The sequence below is a fragment of the Ammodytes marinus genome, assembly GCF_949987685.1.
Source record: "Ammodytes marinus genome assembly, contig: scaffold_497, whole genome shotgun sequence".
NCBI lineage: Eukaryota > Metazoa > Chordata > Actinopteri > Uranoscopiformes > Ammodytidae > Ammodytes > Ammodytes marinus.
The window spans coordinates 1-5000 of record NW_027648096.1 but is presented as its reverse complement, the minus strand read 5'-3'; the positions used below and the strand labels follow the sequence as shown (position 1 = coordinate 5000).

The 5000-nt window shown below is 34.0% G+C and overlaps 1 pseudogene across 1 annotated transcript in view; it reads right to left on the bottom strand.

Annotated features, from left to right (window-relative positions):
* Positions 1 to 4996, bottom strand: part of LOC307271064 (nuclear pore complex protein Nup50-like) — an 8740-nt pseudogene extending 3744 nt beyond the window's left edge. Inside the window, exons 1-3 of the transcript XR_013845626.1 lie at positions 4490 to 4996; positions 2186 to 2270; positions 932 to 1050 (exon numbers count right to left, since the gene is read on the bottom strand). The product of XR_013845626.1 is annotated as a nuclear pore complex protein Nup50-like (transcript). The remainder of the gene's footprint in view (positions 1 to 931; positions 1051 to 2185; positions 2271 to 4489) is intronic.
* Positions 4997 to 5000: the final 4 nt, after the last annotated feature.

The following is a 5000-nucleotide window of genomic DNA, read 5'->3' as shown; positions in this document are numbered from 1 at the left end:
ATATGAAGGTGTATTGAACTCTGAGATCCTATGTAGTATAAATGTGCGAACATTTTAGAAATCGGTTCATCCTAGCCTGAGAAAAGTCAGAAAGAGTGTTTATGGTCTCACTGTCTAACCCTACATTTTACCACGCGTGACATCACACATGGTAAAATGTAGGGTTAGGATTAACAGGACAGCTGGGTCAAGGGAAGACTGAGGAAAGACAAACCTCATTCATTATATTATAATAGCTATTTTATAATGATGTATGGGTAAGTAGTTAAAATGGCTACTTGTGTTAATTTAAATTTAGGCTGAAAGACAATATTTAAACTGATTAACATCTAATAAATGGATTAAAAGTCACTTTAACATTGAGTGACTGGGAGCAGCAGTTCCACTGTTCGGCCAGTAGGTGGCACTGTTGTACCATGTAGTTTCCTCCTGAATGCACCTAATACATGTGCATTTGTTTTTATCTCAACATACCCTTGACAATAAAGGAAAAAAAAGTATTTTTAAATGAAACACAGTAATTATAATTCTTTTAGAGGGTGAGGGGAATAGTCTTTTTTTCAAACTGTTTAGGAACCCTGTTTTAGTTTTTTTATTTGTCTTAAAAAACTCAGATTGTATAGGGCGTCCCCCCCCATGGGCCTCGGCCAGCAGCAGACCCGGGTTCGATTCCAGCCCGCGGTCGTTCTCTGCATGTCACTCCCCTCTCTGCCCCATTTCACCTCTGTCTCTACACTATCAATAAAGCATAAAAATGGCCAAAAAAGATCCAAAAAAAAAATAATTAAAAAAAAATATGATTTGGATAATTTTAAAACAGTCTTGAAGATCTACGTCACTGGTGGAAATATAAAATTAATCATTTTAAACAGTCTAAATTCTCCTAAAAATATGTTTAAATATGTGTTTTATAGTAATGTTCTATATTTACCGAGGTTTGTGTCGGCGCGAATGATCATCTGAGTTTTGCCGTCGTCGGTTTCTTTGAGGTGAAGAGTTCCAACTCCTTTCTCTTTGAACTCTGAGTCTTTCTTATAGAAGAGTTTACACCTGGAAACACACACACACACACACACACACACACACACACACACACACACACACACACACACACGATTATAACAACTTATTTTGAGACACTGCAGGTGAATAGGGTAATTTTTTTCAACTTATAGATATCATCATGAAACTTTCCCAGTTGATTACTGACATTAAAGGTGCAGTGTGTAATATGACATCATCAAGAAAGTTCTACAAAGTTCTAGAATGCAACGCTCCCTGGGTAACCCCAACCCTTTAGAATAATAACAGAAGCTACAGTGGCCTTCAAGGACAAGAACAATTCTAAATTTTAAACAATGCACCTGATGACATTCCAACTATGACACTTCCAAAATGGCGGTGACAAGGCCTTGGTCCAAAGTATGGAGAAATATGGACATATATGAGACCCTTTCTAAGGAAAAAAAATTATAATTCTAAAAAAAAAATTCAGCTATTATGCACTAAATTAAACGTACTTATGGATATTATAATTACTTTCTACAAAATCTGCTAGGAAATAAAACCCACAATTCTACACACTGCAGGTTTAAAACTATTATTTCTTATGTAACAAATTTTTCTGAAATAATAGGAAATGTTGACAATTTTTAACTAATTATGTTTAAACCAGCAGTGTATAGAATGTTGGGTTTTATTTCCTAGCAGATTGTACATTTAATTTAGTGCATAATAGCTGATTTTTTTTTTAATTATTATTTTTTTATTTTTTTATACAGTAATATTTTTATAAAATATTACTGTGATTTCTCCTACTGTGACATCACAGTAATATTTACAAAGTAATTTTTTTTTTAACCCTATATTTATCTTACTGTGATGTCACAGTAAGATTAATATAGGGTTAAAAAAAACACTCTTTCTGCCTTTTCTCAGGCTAGGATGAACCGATTTTATTTTTTTTTGCACATGTATATTACATAGGATCTCAGAATTCAATACACCTTCATATTCCCACCGGTGAAGTAGGCCTTTAAAAAGTGCATTTTCAGCATGTTTTAAAGAAGAGAATGTCTCATGAATCAGACAGTGAACAACATATGAACGAATCCGTCTGTAATAACCTTCAGAATAGTGCTGGGAATGATTGTTATGACATTATATTTGGTTTTATTGATCGTACTTCTTTGAGTAGAATGCGTCGTCCTCCTTCACTTCTTTGATCTCGACTTTGGGCGGCTCGTCTGACTCCTCCTCTCCGTTCTCGTCTAGAAAAAAAAAATAATAATAAGTAAGTAAGTAAAGTTTATTTATATAGCGCCTCTCGCAGACCAGGGTCACAAAGCGCTTCACATTAAAAAACACAATAAAATACAATAAAACGACACATATACAGAGTAAAGTTTTATGATTTTTTTTTTTAATTTACAAAAAAAAAAAAAATCATAGAAAAACGTACATGTTAAAAAGAAAAAAATATTATGGAAAAACAAGCTCCACTTTAAAGGGACACTGTGTAACATCTTAAGTAATGTATTAGCTTAAAATCAATATCCTCATTCATAAATATGTCCTCATTGGTGTAAAATCACCTCTGCCAATAATCTGAATTATCCTCCTGAGCGGATAATTACACATATTAATGTTACATTTTGTACATTGAGCAGGCAAGTCTTATGGAGGCATCCATGTTGGTTGGAATGTCATCAGGTGCATTGTTTAAAATTTAGAATTATTCTTGTCCTTGAAGGCCACTGTAGCTTCTGTTATTATTCTAAAGGGTTGGGGTTACCCAGGGAGCGTTGCATTCTAGAACTTTGTAGAACTTTCTTGATGATGTCATATTACACAGTGTCCCTTTAAAAAAAAAATTAAGAAATTATAGTTTTATACATGTTTTTTTAATAAAGTAAAATGACCTCTTCAAACTTCTAAAAATGAGACAAAACAGAAAAAAATGCAGCAAATCTTTACATTTAATTATCAAAACAAATGTATTTTTTTTTGTCTTTTTAAAAGAAAGACGTCTATTAAAGGTGCAGTGTGTAATATGACATCATGAAGAAAGTTCTACAAAGTTCTAGAATGCAACGCTCCCTGGGTAACCCCAACCCTTTAGAATAATAACAGAAGCTACAGCGGCCTTCAAGGACAAGAACAATTCTAAATTCTAAACAATGCACCTGATGACATTCCAAAAACATGGATGCCTCCATAAGACTTGCCTGCTCAATGTACATAATGTAACATTAATATTTGTAATTCTCCGCTCGGGAGGATAATTCAGATTATTGGCAGAGGTGATTTTACACCAATGAGGACATATTTATAAATGAGGATATTGATTTAAGTTAATAAATTACTTAAAATGTTACACAGTGTCCCTTTAATGAAATGATCATGTATAGAAGTTATTTAACCGACAGATATCTCTAAATGTTGAATTGAAAAATGATGAAAATCAAACCAGCAAATATGTAACAGACTAGCAGTAAATATATATTTTAAAAAAACAACTAAATGTAATCGACTTGAGCCATTTTAAATAATGAATTTTAAAAGCCATATCTTTCCTTTACTACCTGTGGGTTGCTGTAACAAACCAACAGTCTGTCATTTCTCACAAAACATTATACACATAAAATAGATGTAAAACTGACATGATGTAATTTTTCTTTTTGTATTTAGTGAAGTAGTAAAAAGTTAATTAGTTGCAGTAGTTAGTGCTACATCTTTCTGACTTCTGTAAATATTTAATAAAAAAGCCATATGTTGCCTTTACTATCTGTTGGTTGCTGCCATATTATGATTTTTCATTTTACAAATGATCTAACAAATTATTTTATTCGTTTAAATCAATAATTAATAAAAAGACAAAACCCATGACAAATTCCCAGAGTCCCATGGTAAATATTAGGGCTGGCCCGAATTATTCGAATATTCGAATACTCGTTCGGAAAATAAGTATTCGGAGCTTTGTTTTTTTTTTGTTTTTTTTTTCAATTTTTTTTGTTGCAAGAAGCTAGTACTGCAATATAATGTCATCAAATAATTTTATATTTGGATATAAAAGTTAGTAATATTGTAGTAGTAGTAGTATTGCTCATTTAGGAGGACTACATCACGAAGTGTCATAGCGCATCCATTACTTCACCTCCGAGCACGTAAATCTTCAACAAAATATGCAGATACTGTCAAAATCGGTTCCAGGGAGTATGTAGGGATTATTAACGTTTAAAAAAAAAAAAAAAAAAAAATTAATTTAATTTTTATTTTTTTTAATGTTGTTTCTGATGGTGTGTTTTTCTGGAACGAATATTCGAATATTCGATCGGAAAAACCAACGAATATTCGAAGCCTGAAAAATGGCATTCGGGCCAGCCCTAGTAAATATCCAATCAAATCAACTAAATAAAATGTAATTTACTGACAGTTATATTTCAAATAATCAATGAATGAATAAAAAAATAAAAAATCCATATCTTGCCTTTACTACCTGTGGGTTGCGACGGTGTAGCGCTCGGTTTCGCCACCCTCCAAACGTCGTGCCGCCCGCCGATCCAAACAGTGAATTCTGAATTCCGCCGGACACGGGAGCGAATGAGAAGCTCGGAATGCCCGCCGGTTTGTTGGAACCCAACGAACCAATCACGTCGCTGTCTACTTTCTGACCAAAGTTAAAACTCACGCCAACAGCTGTGGAGGAAACTGATGCAGCCGCCATTTTCTTTTCATCTTTCCCTGTCTCCTCTTCTTCGGTGGTGTTTTTTTTGCCGAATGAAAACAATCCGGAGTAGTGGGAGTATTTGTGGTATTTTTTTGAGCTGGTGGAGCAGTTGATAGACTTGGCAGCATTGCAGGTGTAGTAGGGATTGTTGACCGCTGTTTTTTTCTCATCTGTAGCGGCGGCAGAAACGGCGCCATATTGTTTTTCGATGCTCGCCAGGTGTTTTTCGTAATCCTTGAATATGGGGTTGAGGTCGCACAGCGGGTTGTCA